This window comes from Thermobia domestica, chromosome 14 (assembly GCF_964235325.1).
Source record: "Thermobia domestica chromosome 14, izTheDome1.hap1.1, whole genome shotgun sequence".
NCBI classification, from domain to species: domain Eukaryota; kingdom Metazoa; phylum Arthropoda; class Insecta; order Zygentoma; family Lepismatidae; genus Thermobia; species Thermobia domestica.
This window is the reverse complement of record NC_137467.1, coordinates 19,049,598-19,068,358: the sequence shown is the minus strand read 5'-3', so window position 1 is coordinate 19,068,358 and position 18,761 is coordinate 19,049,598. Positions and strand designations below refer to the sequence as shown.

At 36.7% G+C, this 18,761-nt stretch overlaps 1 protein-coding gene across 4 annotated transcripts in view; it reads left to right on the top strand.

The window, feature by feature from the left end:
* Positions 1-18,761, top strand: part of ZnT77C (Zinc transporter 77C) — a 389,840-nt gene that overhangs the window by 150,570 nt on the left and 220,509 nt on the right. For 2 of the 4 annotated variants that reach the window (XM_081737765.1, XM_081737764.1), the window contains exon 2: positions 13,828-13,894. The exons of the other annotated variants lie outside the window; for them this stretch is intronic. The gene's annotated coding sequence lies outside the window, so the exon portion shown is untranslated. The remainder of the gene's footprint in view (positions 1-13,827; positions 13,895-18,761) is intronic. 4 annotated transcript variants of the gene reach the window in all.

Below are 18,761 nucleotides of genomic sequence, written 5' to 3'. Positions count from 1 at the left end.
GCCACCCAGCACAGTTTGGTTTGTGTTTTTGTATAATAGTTTCATGCCATATATCCATACGGAAAATGTATGCGGAAAGTGTAGAAAAATTGTAATTTTTCAACAATTACTTCTGATGGCCCTCTAGAATTTTATCTATGCAAAGTGAGACACTTGCATGTCGCCCAGCGCAAATGATTTGTAACATATCTGGCAACACTAGGGTGACCAGATTTTTTTAAACCCAAAAGAGAATATCCAAAAATACAAATTGACAGTAAGTATAAAGACAAGATGAATTACAGTATTTTATCCAATGCGCATGCAAATGAGTTAAATACTTCACCATCATTCATACTTCTGCGACGATCTTGCTTTCTTGAGTAAGTTAATGTCATCCAATTAGGTCAAGAGTTGTCTGAACTCTTCACAGGTCATGCTTACATTGAACTTCACTTTCATCACTTGTTCCAGTGTCGACACTGTGAGTTGACTTTTTTCCTCGCTCCAGCAAGTGTTAATAGCATTAAAGAGCCTCTCACAATCAACATTAGTGCCCGGTAAAGTAAACAAGAATTCCACGAGTGGCACAATCACTTTTAAATTTGACCCAGCCCGCACTAAATCTTAGTACACTATTTTCCATTTGCCCATCATTGTCTCTCTTTTCTCTCCCCATTGTTCAAGGTGTTCTTGAACACATCTGGATATTGCACAGTAAGTGTAGAAAATATCATTATCACTGAATTCCAACGAACTGTCTACATGTTTTACCTGCTCATAGAAATATGCAAACGACTCCTGAAATTCTTCATAGATAACTGATGTGTCAGGTAGTAAATATTTCATCTTGTTTACTCTCCGAAAAAACGTTGTGACCACATCTTTAAGTTTGTTATCACTTCAAAGTAAAACCTTCTTGACACTGAGTAGGCATATTCCTCTTTTATATTCTCTTCTTTTACAAGTTTCGTAAGTAAATTTATAGCAGAAAACGGAAAAAAGTTTTGTTCAATTCTATCTTTGTATTTCCTCAGAAGTTCAAAATATTCAACAAAAACTTCAGTCGCTGTTATATCCTTCCTTTCAATTTTTGTAATTGTTTCACTGAACAAAATTAGTTGAGCATGCAGGAAATACAGCCACAACTCACTTGTTTCGTTTCGAAAGAAATTGACTATAGTTATTGGAGCATTTTCATCACTCAAAAAGTACCCCTTAAGTGGTTCATACTGACGTATATTTTTTCTACACACGGAAGCAGAGACAAGAATCTCGTCTTTGAGTGATACAAAAGACTCTCATAATGACAGCCAATGAACTCACAAAAGTTTTTCAAATTTTCCGTCCTTACAGTAAAAATACTGAAATGGTTGTATATTTTAAAAACCATTCCAAACATCGATCGGTATTACTCTCGAACACGCCACAGAATTTCCATTGTGAAGGATATGAGCCCCACACCCAATAGGCAAAACATTTTTCTTCAACCTGCACTCTAGTTCGCTATGCGCATTTCCTGCTGTTTTATTTTCTATGCTTCCAAAATTTACTGGTGCATTATCAGCTACAAAACCGATGAACTTATTTTCCAAACAAAACTGACGTAATGTACCCATTAATACATTCGACACAGTTTCCGAGGTTTCATTTGACATGCTATGAATTTCTAGAAGACATGTTTTTACATTAATATCAGTATCTACTTCACAGTACCGCACTAAAACAGGCATAAGTTTGGTTGCCTTACGATTGGAAGCATCACAAGCAACAACAACGAAAGGAGCCTTTTACACACTATTACTTAAAATATTTTCTGACCACACTCCCACCACATTTGTTAACAAAGCCTCCGTTTTTGTTCTCGCACATGCAAATTTTTTATTCACTGTTGATTTCAAAAGTTTGCTAGTGCAGTCCATGCTTCTAAAAGAGTGGTTATGTTTAACATTATGGTATGACCACACAAGTTCTAGTCGAATTAAATCTAGCTCTTCTGAAGATTCTGTGGTGAAAAAACCATCCAACTTACTGCTTCGGAAGTTGATTATCATTCAGTGTGCGACTTAGATTTTATATGTTGTTTATATCATATTTACCTTTATTATTATTATTTTTTTTTTTTTTTAAGAGAACTCCTTCTTACATACCGTGCACTATGCTTTGTAAACATCGTTACTGCGGACCCTTTTAATGCAAGGATAGCTTATTTCAAACGCTTGATTATACTGACATTTTCCTCGCGACATTGTTAATAGAATAAATCCTTCCAATCCTCGAATAACATAATTGATTGAGTGTACGTACGCACGTTAATTAGAATAATAATCACTGCGCGATTCGCACTACCAAAAACTGATTCACTTTGAAGGGGAAACAAAACCCTGTGCCATGAACTGTACGAATGCCAGATATAAATTCCGAAAATATAAATCATTCCAGGTACTCATTCAATTTAATTAACAATTTAATAATTAAAACGTTAAAAGTTTGGGTAAATCTATCACTTTAATTTTGCCGTCTTTACTATAGTTTTAGTACTAACTAATAAAAACAGTTTAGTTATATTTTTTTTTTCTTTTGCAAAAAGAAAATCTGGCAACCCTACAACGCAACGAGGACGAGAAACGCAGCACAGTGCAGCGGGTCTGCTACTACGAAGTACTAAACAGTGCTGTCAACGTCCAAGTTTTTACAGGAAAAAAAATGCGATTTTCAATGGGAAAATGCATTAAACGTTAAATGAAATTGAAAATGCCATAAAAGAGTATAATTCGATATTTTTGGGAAGAAAAAAGAGTATAGAGTATATGAACCTCCAAAAGAGTATAATACTCTTAAAAAGAGTATGTCTGGTCACCCTAGGCAACACTGTCAATGAGAGAGAAATCAGCTTAAAGTTTTACATGGTCAGATAATCAGTTGAATCGTTATCACACAAAATCGTTTAAAAACAAGGTCCAATCCGCCTACCAGCAAGGTAGTGAGTGATACGTTTATTTCAAAGAAGAGAACAAGTATATGAAATTACATGTCGTGACTTGACTTTACAAGGCGAAGTAAGGTGTGCGAGGGGAATGTATATTTTCTCGTAATAATAACAGCAAGAAATTGCATTTCTCATGTGAGCATCTTAAACTACAAGCACTTTCTATTTATTACCAATAACTATGTATAGACAATGTGGAGTACATAGATCCTTGGGGCAGAATTCTGTATGCGTCTGTTTCCGTTCATATGCATGTTTCACTTTTCATGAAAGAAGATTTTTTGCCTCTATTTGTGGAAAAAATATTACTTTCTCACGAATTGCACATGTCTCTTATGTGCACGAAATGTAATAATCTCCTGGGTGCTCTGTATTTAAACATATTAAAGAACTTATTAGAGATTTTTTAAATGTAAATGTGGTTTCGAAAAACATAAATCCTTCATGGATGGGTGATGGAGAATTTATTTACGAGGGTTGTTTCATAAGCTAATATTTTTTTATATTAAGGAAAATAATTCAGATTCTTTTTAACGTACTTTATTTTACGGCATAGTTCCTTCGAAGTTCAGGGCACTTACTTGACAGAACATTCCTCCAGCTCTGGAATTCCTTCGCGGAATAGAGTTTCTTCGAATATGAAATGAAATGAAATTTTTAAGTTTTACGTCCAACGGCTTTGCCGGCTAGGCTAAAGGAGATGGTGATGATAAGATGAAATGATGGAATGAAGAACGTGGGAGGGAACGGGAAAACCCCTAGAAAACCCGTGCACACAGTGTTTGTCCACCACTAAGCTCACTTGGCGCGATCTGGAATCGAACCAATGACTAAAAACAACAGAGGTAAACGCTCTACCACTGAGCCATCGCGGTCCGGAGTTTCTTTGATCGTTTCAAAATACTCGTTTCCTTCGTGTATGACTCCTATATTTGACTCAAATTTTCGTCCTGTCAGGAATGTTTTGAGTTTCGGGAGATGGTAGACCAAGAGAGCTAAATTTGGTGAATGGACAGGATGCGGAAGCAGCTCAAATTGCAGCTCGTCCAACTTTTGCTCAGGGACACGGCTTTTTTATTTGATATTCCGATCAGAAACTAGTGCACATAAGATTAAACGGCAGACAATTATTAGCAGACCTTTTATATTGATATGGAAGCACGGTGGCTCAGTGGTAGAGCGTTTACCTCTGGTTCGTAGGAGTCCCTGGTTCGATTCCCCAGCCAAGTAAATATTTGGTGGACAACATCGTATTCATGGGTTTTCTCGGGGTACTCCCGTTTCCTTCCACATTCTCATTCCACTAATTTTTCCATCATTATTCACTTGACTTAATCATCGTCTCCTTTAGCCTTAAAAGGAAATAATCGTGGGACGTTAAACTGAAAGATTTCATTTCATTTCATTTTAGAACCTATCCATGCATTGCTGAACCCACACTGAGAAAAATCCGTTCTCCGGACAGCGGTATATTGTACAAATATACGGAATCCTCTTGCTTACTACAGAAATCGGTACGGAACATACGTTATCCGTATGCTACATAGGCACTGTCTTTAGATGTTACATCATGCCGTTGCAGCATGTCTGAAATCTAACAGTCTTCCTTTTATTATATACATATATGTATGTTTCCTTCGTCAGCCATATGTTATATACGTAAATTTGTATGTGGGATCCTGACCGCCTATATTGTTTCATATAGAAAGTACGTATAGATGGAACACTTATACAGAAAGTATTATAAAATATCCGTTTTTAGTTGTACGTTTGCTGTAAGTTAAGTCCAAAAACTACAGGATGTACAAATGTAACATACAATTTTAAATACGTCACATATGATTTTTTTTTCCCTCAGTGCATATACAGGGTGTTTCAAAACAACATCGACAACGTTTGGAAGGTGATCCCTGACATCAAGATAAGACAAAAAGTATAGACCAACCTGGATGCTCAAATGCTTCCTTTCGGAGTTATAGGCTGCCCGAAATTATGAGAAAATGAACTTTAAAGGTCCATAGCTCTCAAATTGTTGGATCTACCGTAGTCGGTCAAGACTTCACTTAGGAACTAATGTGTGGTCTATCCAAATATCGATGTTCCAGAATCCTAAGGTACTCACGCAACAATTTTTTATAGTGGGAGTTTGACTACGGGCATACAATCTGAAGGACTCACCAACTACCTTCATAAAAATTGTTTTGGAAGTACCGCAGGATTCTGAAACATGGATATTTGGATAGGGCACGTGCTAGTTCGTAAGTGAAGTCTTGACTCGACGGCGGTAGATCCTATAGTATTGGAGCTATGGACCTTTAAAGTTGAATTTTTCATGTTTCCGGCAGCCTATAACTCCGAAAAAACATTTATGCACCCAGGTTGGTCTATACTTTTTTTGGGGTCTTATTTTGGTGTCAGGAATCACCTCCCAAACGTTGTTGTTGCTGTTTTGAAACACCCTGTATAAAAACAGATTCTTACTCTTTGTTACAATTTTTGGACTGTTGCGTTCAGTGTTGAAACTGTTGCGTTCAGTTTTCCACCATTTCCAGTTTGAATAAAGAAATAAATGCAGAGATGAAACTTATTATTGTCCTGCTAACTCTATATCGGACAAATATCTCACGCGATTTCTTACCGTTTTTGCTTAAGAGTCTTGATCCCGGTGAAATTAAAATACCGCTAATTTTACAGTAATTATGTGATATCTTCAAATAGATAAAAGATAATAGAAATGTGGAACAAGAGCGCCCTAGTCAATATCATTTTACATCAGATACTGTTATCACGACTCACTTATCTGCTTTCGATTTGGAGCCATTTTGAAAATGGGCATTTATTTTCGCATTTCTAAACAGCTGAAAACATAAAGCCACTAGGTGACTTTTGATAACGGTACCTCACGCAAAATAATATTGTCTAGGGCGCTCTTGTTCCATATTTCAATTATCTTTTATCTATTTGTAGATATCACATAATTACTGTAAAATTAGCGGTATTTTAATTTCGCCGAGATGAAGACTGGAGGGCAATATTGAAACAGGAAATCGTAGCCGATTTCTAGCACTTCCAGTTTTAGTATAAAGGTAAGGATAGAAATAAAAAAAATTAAATCTTTGAGTTTTACGTCCCACGGTTATGCCGGTTAGGCTAAAGGAGGCGGTAATGATGAATAATGAATGAAAGGGTGGAATGAAGAAAGTGGGAGGAAACGGGAGAACCCGAAGAAAACCCACGCACATGGTGTTTGTCTACCACAAAGTTCACTTGGCGGGAGCACTGATCGAACCCGGGACCCCAAGCACCAGAGGTGAACGCTCTACCACTGAGCCACCGCGGCCCAAGGATACAAACAGAATGAGTTCTTGTTGAGACATTGAGTCGATGGCAGGAAACGACTTGTCCCTATTTATGACCGTGTTTGCTCCAGAACGATTAACGTTAAAACTGAAAATGGTATATTTTTACCACTTCCGGTTTCAGTAAAGGATTTTAAAAAAAGAGATGGGGTGTATTCATGGGATGCTGAATCGATTTCAAGAAACCGACTCTCGCTATTCGTTGCCTTTTTTCCCCTTCCCTCTCTGATATCTGCGGACAGACCAATGCACATAGCCGTTCTGTTTAACACTTCCCATGACACTGGTGGCCAAGGATGTTATAAATAGAGGATCTGCCCATATTGTATCTTCATCCTATTAAATCGATGAAGCCAAAAAACAACCGAGCATCGGCACGTCTGATTGGCTACTCTCGTTTCTGCCATCGTCTGATTGGCTTCTTTCGTTTCCGCCCGCCATGATTGTTGGCTCAAAACATTGCGATCCTATTGGACGGAGTAGGCAGAGTAGGGGTGGCGAAACTGTGACGTATGGCTTCAAGATTTTGTTGTAAGGGCAGATCCTCTATTTTATAAGATCCTTGCTTGTGGCGGATTCTGGAAAGGAAATCAATAAGATATTAGAAAACTTGAGTAAGATCTGTAAAGAATATGGGATGAAAATAAATGTTAGAAAGATAAAAACCATGGTGATTGGAGTGGAGCTTTTGGTATCAAATATTGAAATAGTAGGGGAGAAAATAGAACAAGGTGATTAGTTTTCGATACCTGGGTAGTGTTATCAGTAATTATAAGAAGTGTGAATGTGAAATAAAAGCAAAAGTAAGAATGGCGAGAGAAGACTTTAGGATGACGAAGAGTATTTTGTGGGACTTTGAATAATAAAGAGTTTGAAAAAAAGACTCATAAAATCCTTCGTGTAGAGTATTGTACTTTATGAGACAGAAACATGAGCATCACACAAAAGTGATGTAAAACGACTGGAAAGTTACGAAATGTAGATGTGGAGAAGAATGGAGAGAACTCTCTCCATATCCACATGAACACCCTTTTACCCATTTTCTGTTCTCTCCATTCTGGGTCGAGCGGAAAATGAATGAAAGGGTGTTAGAAATTGTGGAGGAGAAAAGAACACTTTAAGATGTTATTACGAAGAGGAAGAGAAACTAGTTGGGACATTGCCTAAGAAGGAGCTGTATCAAAAGGGACGTGCTAGAGGGTATGGTGGCAGGAAAGATAGGGAGAGGGTGAAGAAGACTACAATTGATGGACGATATCAAAAGAGAAAAATCGTATGGGAAAACGAAGTGGTTAGTGAAAGACTGTGAAGCTTCTCAGTTGCGGCAAGTGACTTGATATTAATGGCAGAATACATATGATGATGATGATAATACACATAGCATAGTTCGGAAACCCAAAGTGACATTAGCAGTATCAAAGGAGAAGGCACCGAAGCGTGGTAGTTTCTGAAGGCCAAGCGGACGAAGCACAGTAGGTCATATAATTCTCAGACACTAATCTCTTGTCGACGTTTATTAGCTGTAACGTCACGCCGTGCCGACAGACAGACAGGAGAAGATGCCTGTAGTTCACAAAGTTTGTAGATGCTTGACACTGTGACCGACATTCGCATCATGCATCATTGTTATCGTGAGAGACAAAGAAAGGGGAGGGGAAAGTGTAACTGAACGTGTCCTAGTCGAAAGTTACAATTAAAATAAATATGATATAATCATCATCATTATAGTTATTCCACCAGGAGTACCAATAAGCGGTTTTAAGATACAGGTTGCGCCGCTAGATTTTAGCTGGTGGGGGGACATTCCATTGAAATAACACACTCGACCTTCAATTATACTATAATGAAGTTTTTAGGTATGCTATAACAAAACGTTCCAAAATTGAATGAAATTTAGTCTACAGTCACAGGCGTGCGTAGACGCTTGGATTAGGGGGGCAAATCAATAGCGGTACTCTTGAAGATATGCAACCACCTTGTAATCATTACTTTATAATTATATAAGAGCAAAACTCTTCTGCTTTTAGATTGGAGAGACGGAACAGAAAAGCTCCCCTCCCCCTAGGGATGCGCAAGAGACAAGATTTGTGGCTGTCTCGACTCGAAAATGTGCCGTAAATGTGATGTCTGGACTCGAAAAATGTATATTTCTCTATTGGAAGGGCCGTGTCTCGACTCGAATTTTGTCTGGAAAATCCTGTCTCGACTCATCTCGTGCGCATCCCTACCTCCCCCCTTTTAAAGTCGGCACCTACAGATAGTGTGTTAGGTGTGTTTGTGTGTGATAATATACTGCTGGGAGGAAACAAACGGAAGAAAGACTAAAATATAATTAAATCAGGGAATTTTGGTCGAGTATTGCAAAGTTCAAAGTGTTAATTTGTATAGCGATGATTACAGACGTCTTTCAGGGTCCGTTTTTATGAAATATAATTCTTATTAGCTGAGAAAATTATTTTATAAAATCGAAAAAAAAAAAAAAAAAAAACGCAATGCCAAAACATTAGGTGCGGCGATCGCCCCCACGTGCGCACAGTACAAAGCAAGTTATCTTGATTTTTGTTACAAGCAACTCTGGTCTCGCCTACTAGAGACTTTGTATTTCAAGTGTGCTCTCGGAAAATATGCGAAACATACTTTAGCTCCACCACCGCCGCCCTCTTACGGACAAAACTTCCCTTTGCTTTGGGGAAAGAAGTGAGTGATTTCGGCTGAGTTGCCATTTTATCATTCAGTCCTTTGATCTTGGCAAGTGAAGATCAAGGCTAATTGGAATGGCTAACAAGCCAGTGCACAAGTGCAGCCTCTGAAATAATTCGAAACTGTCCGCATTGAACTATAGAAGGATCTCGACCTAGGGATGGGCAAAACCGGTTTTTATAAAAACCGAAAACCGGTTTCTATAAAAATCGAAACCCGAAAAACCGACATTTCGGTTTTCTCCAAAACCGGTTTCGGTGAAAACTTTTCGAAAACACACAAAACTATTTCTGTGGAAATGGATTCGGTTTCCGGAGAACAACGAAACACCATTCTGGTCAGGAATAGAACAAATTTTTTAAAAAAACGGAATCGGTTTTGAAGAAAACCGAAACCGATCAGGTGAAAAACCGAACCGGTTTTGGAGAAAACCGAACCGGTTTCAAAGAAAACCGAAACCGGTTTCGGTGAAAAACCGTTTTTTTTGAAAATTTTCAAAAACTGGTTTCGGTTTTTCTAAAAACCGAAAACCGAAAAACCGGTTTTTGTGCCCACCAGTATCTCGACCACAGCAACTTGTCCCACCTCCTTCGAGCCAGGTATGAGAAAAAACACATCGACTGCAGCGCCAGTAGAGGTACACTTAAAATAGAAAGGTTCTGCTATTTTTCGAGGGGGGCGGGCGGAATGGATTAAAAATTTGAGGATGCACTACTCTATTCTGCCATTATAGACAGATCACTTGCACCAAATGGAGAAGCTTCCATACAGGTTTTCTTCCAAGAAAATGTCGTCCACTTGATCAAAATCAAAATGTGAGTAGACTACAATCATGAAATTGAAGTTCTACACTTACTGAAGGACGTGTTCTTGACAAGATTGACGTCTAATCACAATTTAATTTACATCTTGTACCAGAAAGGGAAGGGGTACAGTTCGGCAACTCTGTGTATGGGAAAAGCAACCCCCCCCCCGGGAAGTATACCTAGAAGAAACATTACACTTGAATACAGCATGATTCTTAGCTGAATTCTTAGTCTTGTCGTAGCAATTTCTGCTCAATATTTAACGTTCACTGATGCCTTGATATCCAAATTTAACGAGTCTTTATCCTGGCGAAATTAAAATACCGCTAATTTTACAGTAATTATGTGATATCTTCAAATAGATAAAAGATAATTGAAATATGGAACAAGAGCGCCCTAGACAATATTATTTTGCGTGACGTACCGTTATCACAAGTCACCTAGTGGCTTTCCGTTTTCAGTTGTTTAGAAACGCGAAAATAAATGCCGATTTTCAAAATGGCTCGAAATCGAAAGCAGATAAGTGAGTCGTGATAACGGTATCTCATGTAAAATAATATTGTGTAGGGCGCTCTTGTTCCACATTTCGATTATCTTTTATCTATTTGAAGATATCACATAATTACTGTAAAATTAGCGGTATTTTAATTTCGCCGGGATGAAGAGACTTAATCTTTACCTGAGCAATGTTAAAGTTCCAAGATAAAAATTTTCCCTTTATATCAGTGGTCGCGAAATTTACGAAGCTTCTGAGCTATCGCGCCGTTTATAAATCATACTGTGAGCTACCAACTCCCTATAAATATACGTTTCTAGTAAATATGAAATGAAGTTTTACGTCCCACGATTATGCCGGCTAGGCTAAAGGAGATGGTAATGATGAGAAATGAATGAAATGATGGAACGAAGAAAGTGGGAGGAAAGTGCAAAAACCCCGAGGAAACCCAAGCAAATTGTGTTTGTCCATCACAAAGTTCACGTGGCACGACCTGGGATCGAACCAGGAACCTCATGCACTAGAGGTAAATGCTCTACCACTGAGCCACCGCGGCTGTTCTAGTAAATATGAAATCAATTTTAAATTAAACTGTTTATAAGAAAAAGAATCTGAAATTGAATTGTACATAACAGAGAAATGAAATGAAGTGAAATCTTTGAGTTTTACGTCCCACGGTTATGCCGGTGATGATGAGTAATGAATGAAATGGTGGGAGGAAACGAGAGAACCCCGAGAAAACCCACGCACACGTTGTTTGTCCACCACAAAGTTCACTTGGCGGGGGCTGGGATCGAACCCAGGATTCCAAGCATCAGAAGTAAACGCTCTATCACTGAGCCACTTCGCCCCCTGTACATAACAGAAATGCAAATGTAGTTCCTATGTTTTTATCAGACGTATTAACTGTAATGACAAGGATGGAACTTAGGAACTAAAAACTGCTTCCAACTAATAGTGGTTGATTTGTTCACAATACAAAACTCATTAGATTTGTACAAAAGTCCCCAAATCATCATTTAAAAATCGTAAAAAAAAGTCGCTAATCGGAAATACTTTTTTGTCCCTATTCTGGAAATCAAATCCCCTACATTTAGTGACTTTTAACCCAAGTTGGCAACACTGATCAAAGTTAGCCGATCGGAGCGTTAACGCGATCTACCGAAAATGTTCCCGCGAGCTACTAGTAGCTCGCGATCGACGGTTTGGTAATCACTGCTTTATATAAGAGACTGAATTAATCAGTTTCTGGGCCCCACAAACTCGATTTAAAAACAAAAAAAATTATGACATTAAATACACTGGATTTTGAGGAAAATACAGTATTAACAAATAATGTTAATATTTGAATAAAAATATGGATTAATAAAATTGAAAATATAAACAAAAAACACTACATGCGAAAAGATGATGGCGCATGTGCAAAGTGGACGAAGAGAAGAGATACACGAAGTTTCAAGTGTTACGTCCCAAGATTATGTGAAATGTCCTTTAAGCTAAAGGAGACCGGGGATTCATAAATGTTAATGATAATGAAATAACTGATCGGTGGAATAGGACTGTTGGACTGAACTATTGTATAACTTTGAGGAAACCACACAAATATGATGTTGTCCACCACAAACTTTCGTAGCTGGGGATTGGACAAGGAACCATTCGCAGCAGAAGTGAACGCTGTACCACTGAGCTACCATGCCCCTATAATGAGGAGAGACATTATTGTTTGGAAGTGGACTCACCTTCCATTGTAAGTAACTGCGTTTTAGGGGAAACAGACACACCCACACACGAACAATATGCTACACATCCGGATTCTAAAGCAGTATTTTGGTTCTGGGGCAAAATTTACTCGAATTTTTTGTTCGAATTCTGGAGACAACAGTGTAACTAGACTGTAAAAAAAATTCAAAATGTAAATTTACGAAAAAGCGTTGGCAATCTGTTTGCCAAACCTCTATGTAAATCAATTTACACCTAGTAAAATTACTAATATGATATAGTGTAAAATTACATTTTATCAAAAAATATCATATTTTCTTATAAATTTACTATAAATTGGTAAAATAAAGAAAACAAATTTTGTAATTTAATCTAAGGAAATGTATATCAAATCTATACAAAAGGAAGGGTAAATTATTTTACATTGATATTTGAAAATTTAAACTACAGAAATTTTTTCCAGTGTATAAATTTTACATTGAAATTTAGTTGTGTCATTAAAAAACAAATCTTTAAATAGTGATACGCTGTTAAAAACTATTTTTGCCCAGGACATTAGAAACCAGGCTTTCTCCTCTTATCTTGTAATTTTTTTTGTTGAATTATCGTCTTGTCCTAATTCTTAAAGAATTCTTTCTGGTCTCGTCCTAATTATTGAAGAATTCTTTCTGGTCTCGTCTCAATTCTAGAAAAATTGTTTCTCTTCTTGTCTCGATTCTAGAACAATTCTTTCTCGTCTGTCTCAATTCTAAAATAATTCTCTCTCATATCGTCGCAATTCTAGAAGAATTCTGTCTCGTTTCAATTCTAGAATTCTTTCTAGTCTCAATTCTAGAAGAATTATTTCTGGTGACGTCTCAATTCTAGAAAAATTGTTTCTTTGCTTGCCATGATTCTAAAACAATTATGTCTCGTCTCAATTCTAGAAGAATTCTCTCTCATATCATCTCAATTCTAAAAGAATTCTTTCTGGTCTCGTATCAATTCTAGAGGAATTCTTTCTCTTCTTGTCTCGATTCTAGAACAATTCTTCCTCGTCTCGCCTCAATTCTAGAAGAATTCTCTCATATCGTCTCAATTCTAGAAGAATTCTGTCTCGTTTCAATTCTAGAATTCTTTCTTGTCTCGATTCTAGAATAATTATTTCTGGCCATGTCTCAATTCTAGAAGAATTGTTTATCTTGTCTGATTCTAGAAGAATTCTTTCTAGTCTCGTCTCAACTCTAGAAGAATTATTTCTCGTCTTGCTTCTAGAATTCTTTCTCGTCTCAATTCTAGAATTCTTTCTCTTCTTGTATCGTCTCGTATTGTAAATGCATGTACTGTACAAAATGTATGCCTTGATTTTCTTCTTAGTTTCATTTAGAAGATATCAGAATCCTTCCGTGCCACGAGAGATACACGAAGGCTGTGACATAATAACATTTAAACTATATTTGTTATTGAAGTATATTGTGTAATAACAAATGTATCTTTAAACGTTGATAAATGCTTTTCATTGCATTCCCATAACCACTTTATCAATTTATAGTTTTTTTTTTCTTAATGACTATGCATTATGTAACACTGAAATAGCGTTTGAGTTCTAAGATTTCGTTAATCTAGTGCTGCCTACCAGTTTCGAGAAATTTCTCATCTCGCGTCGAGGTTGAAAACACACACTTTTAGCCTCGATTTCGAGACGAGACGAGACGAGACGAGAAAGTTCGCGTTTCGTGGGTAACATGATTGAACACTTTTACTTCATCACTAAAAGTTATTTCTCTTTCTATTTTGTAGGCGGAACTCATGTTGACCTCTAGACTGCCGAAAGATTTTGTGTGTAGATTCTGAATCGTCCAAAACTGTAAGTACTTTTATTATTATTATTATTATTATTATTATTATTATTATTATTATTATTATTATTATTATTATTATTATTATTATTATTATTATTATTATATTCAATTCTTTATTTTAATACTGCATAACCCAATAAGAACTTAATATTTTTGTTTGAAAATGGCATAATAATACAAAACTCTTATTTGTGCCTGCACTTCGCTTACACAGGGTGTTTCAAAACAAAACCGACAACGTTTTGGGAGGTGTTTCCTGACATCAAGATAACACAAAAAGTACAGAACAGCTTGGGTGCACAAATGCTTCCTTTCGGAGTTATAGGCAACCTAGAACATGAAAAAAAATGAACTTTAAAGGTCCATAGCTCCAAAACTGTGGGACCTACCGTATTCGGGTCAAGACTTTATTTAGGAACTAGTATGTATCCTATCCAAATATCCAAGTTTCAGAATCCTGCGGTACTTCTACAACAAGTCTTGTAGAGGCAGTTGGTGATGAGTACTTCAAATTATACGACCAGGACCATAGACAAACTTCCTCTATAGAAATTTTTGCAGAAATATCACAGGTTTCTGAAACACGTATTTTTGGATGGCGCATATATTAGTTCCTAAATGAAGTCTTGGCCCGACTACGGTAGATCCCATAGTTTTGGACCTATGGACCTTTAAAGTTCTTTTTTTTCATCTTTTCGACAGCCTATAACTCCGAAAGGAAGCATTTGTGCACCTAGGTTGGTCTATTATTTTTTGTCTTATCTTTGTGTCAGGAATCACATCCCAAACGTTGTCGGTGTTGTTTTGAAACACCCTGTATAATAGAAGTTGGCAAGATGGCGGATATGACAAGCAGTGTGTTTGAGTGTTGTAAGGGATTTTTATTATCTGTATTATATTATCAGTTTATTTTGTAACATATTTTTATTTATACAAGTAGTTATTTGTACACTTCAAATATTGTTGAAACAAGAAAGAAACACTATAGCAATATTATGAAAAATCGTTTAGAGCGTTTTCGAGGCAATCGTATTATTTTCAAGTAGTGTCAACTTCGCTGGGTTAAAATAAAATAAAATAGTAATCCGGTGTTTCTCAAAGTGTGGGTCGCTACTCATTGGTGGGTCGCAAGAAGTTTTTTTTCTTTTAATTATGAAAATTTTATTTTGATGTACAAACATATAAACTACTATTCAGAAAATGAAAATTGGAAGTGTTTGTTAATGAGATGAAGAGTAGGGCCTAAAGTGGTTACTCAGAGCCCTGCCCTGTTGTACAGTCAGTAGAGATGCTGGGCAAGAGATTGGGTGAGTCAAAATCTGTCACAGAGAGCATTGGTTGGGAGTGGTGTTAACTCCATGTTACTTACCTTTCTATGGAAACACTTCAGTCCTTTCTGTGCATGCCTACGATAGACATAAAAGAAATCAACTAAATTTTGATTTATTAAAATTTAACCATCGAACTCTACTTTGTGACATTCGTGGTCTCTCGGGGTGTTCATAACATCCTCAATAAATTTCACATTAATCACTCATAGAGACTGTTATTGAACGAACTGGAATTAGAGATATGGTTTACAAAAGCTAATTGCTTTGAAATATACCGTTACGTAGAATGTGAATGTATTTTTGAATGAAAGGAGGTGGACCACAAAATACTTTTTACTATTTAATGTGGGTCGCGGTAACAACAAGTTTGAGAACCACTGTAGTAATCTGTCCCGTTAGACAGTCACTTTTTACCATTACTGATGCGTTCTCTGTTATCGGTCATTTTTGATCATATATATATATATATATATATATATATATATATATATATATATATATATATATATATGTATGTATGTATGTATGTATATCCCCTTCCCCTCCCCGAATTCGGGGCTGAATTTGGTTTAAATGGCATCGGAAGTGTCACTGTTCATTTTAGCGACCCCAAAATCTGTGAATTCGGCAGTAACATCGGTCATTTTCGATCATTTTTTATATATTTTCCCTTCTCCCTCTACCCGTAGTGCTGTATACTTTGCCTATGAGCTATTCATAGCACTTAAAATGAAATATTATTATTATTATTATTATTATTATTATTATTATTATTATTATTATTATTATTATTATTATTATTATTATTATTATTATTATTATTATTATTATTATTATTATTATTATTGTAGTACGAAGAAAAATATTTTTATAACAGTATTCTAAACCATATCCATACTTACGTAAGATATAACAGCGGAAATGCAGAGTTTTATTGGAATGCCGTTATCGTATCAATAAACAATTCCGTAAATGTTATTATCTTGTGGAAAAGAAAGGAAATATTTCTAGCCAATGTCCACAAAATGACTAAACAACAGATAATCAATAACCCATTTCAACCTTGCTCTTTGAACGTGTAAACAGGACGGCACTAAAAAAAAAAAAAAAAAAAATGTCTTCGTTTCTTGGCAGGAAATATGCAGTTCATTCTTTGAACGCATTTTTATTGTTATGGGTCGTTATGCAGACGGAAATTTCCTAAACAGCTGGTACGTGTTGTCGTGAAGGGTATTAAATGTGTATGGTTCATAACTTAGCAGACAATATTCACTATGTATACGATGCTATAAATTACATACATTCCTAGTACCTGACACTTGTTTATGCAATGTTTCTTTTGTGTTGCGGGGGCACTTTTTATTTTCGTCTTAAAAGGTTAAATCAATTATTATCTTCATTGATTGATTGTGTATGTAGAGGTACTTTAACATGTAGTTATCTAGCATTCCATACCAAATTTTATTTCATTTCTAGAATAAAATACCAATACAATGGTATGCGAAATATCAAGACGAAATCTCAATAGTTTTAGAACATTTCTATTTCAACTGTGCCCCTGCCAGCGCTGCTGTTGACGTGTGTTTTCCCATACCTCCCTCGAAACAGAAGGGACAAACTGCTGCGGCTGAGATCTTTCAATTGTTGAATGAGGAAGCGTTGCCACAATGAATTATTTCACGGACTTCGCTGTGCTCTGTCGTATTAGCCATTCTAAGTAGCCTACGATCTTCACTCTTCAAGACCAAACGACTGAATGACAAATTGGCAACATAGCCAAGGTCAGTCAGTTCTATGCTATCCCCAAAGCAAAAAGAAGGGTTTCTTCCGTAAGATGTTGACGGGGATGGGGATGAAATATGTTTCACATAATTTCCGAAGGCACACTTGAAATAGAAATATGTTTCAGTTAGTCATAAATCTAACTGAAGGAGATAGTAGTAGTAATATTGCCTACAAGACGAGACCAGAAATAAGATGTCTCGTTTCGTAAATTTTTGGAGAGGTCTCGTATCCTTCTCTAATAATTCTTATCTCGTCTCTATTCTCGAAAAATGCTTTTCAAATCTCGTCTCACTTTGTAAATTTACGCTCTGATTATTTTCTTTTGTAATTTCGATCTAGAAATTTTCAGAATGCTTGAATGTTACGAGAGTTTCATCGTGAAGAGTGCGATAGAAACAACATTTAAACTATACGTATTATTCGTATATATTTGCGTATCTTTAAACATTAATGATAAATTTTCTTCATTGTGTTCGTGCAATCACTTCATCATTTATTTATTTACTTATTTATTTTACATTGGATCATGTAACTCTAAAACATGTTTGGGATTCTAAGACTTGGACGAACTATAGTGATCGTAAAGACTCGTGAAGCCTGAGCCCTACACCAATCATAGAACTGCTTTCCCTCACGTGTGATGCATCGGAAGAATTCGGTACAATTCGTGAAGCTAGCTTCCGAACGGCACAGTTGAGAAAACGTGAAACTACAGAAGTGCCACAAACAATGTTGGCAAACTTAGAAGACGTTGTGAACGAGCGACAAGAAAGAAAAAAAAAGTACTTAAAACATTACATAACACTAACACTAACAATTGTTCAAATTGAATGGTAACAATAATAAAACAACAACCATAGAAAATAAACGAAACGAAAGTTGGGGGGCGCGGTGGCTCAGTGGTAGAGCGTTCACCTCCGGTGCTTGGGGTCCCTGGTTCGATCCCAGCTCGCGCCGTGTGGACTTTGTGGTGGACAAACACCATGCTTGTGGGTTTCCCCGGGGTTCGCCTGTTTCCTCCCATTTTCTTCATTCCACCATTTCATTCATCTCTCATCATCACCGTCTCATTTAGCCTAACCGGCATAATCGTGGGACGTAAAACAAAGATTTCATTTCATTTCATTTCAAAAACGAAACTTAGCGACAATCCGACAACACTGTACTCTCAGGTGATGTTCTCCGTATAGCGCGAGAGACGACAATGGTAAAAAAAAAAAAAAAAAATCATAGGTAGGGGTTCATGACCGCGACAAACCCTCACGTTCTATTGGATGTTGAAATTGGTAGATCTAGGTCAAGCTTCACGACTCCTCGCCACTACTATAGTAGTTGTTCATGAGATCGTGAAATGTCCCGTCTCGTGTCGTTTCGAACTTGGAAAGATTCTCGTGTCGTTTCGAATTCGGAAAGATTCACGTGTCGTTTCGAATTTGGAAAGATTCTCGTGTCGTTTCGAATTTGGAAAAATTCACGTGTCGTTTAGAATTTGGAAAGATTCTCGTGTCGTTTTCGAGACAACATTGAGACGACACGAGAAATCATTTTTCTAAGTACCCCATGAATGCGTAGGTTTAAAAATAATTGTATTAGATTTAGTGTCACCGAATTGGTATAAGAACTCCAGTTAGAAATGTACCTAAGCGCTGGGCACTTTTATGATAGAGATAAGCCATACTTCAAATATCCCAAATTTGAGGCTATTTTTTTTTTCTCGTGACTCCGCGCGGATGGATATGTTTTAAAATCCAAGATG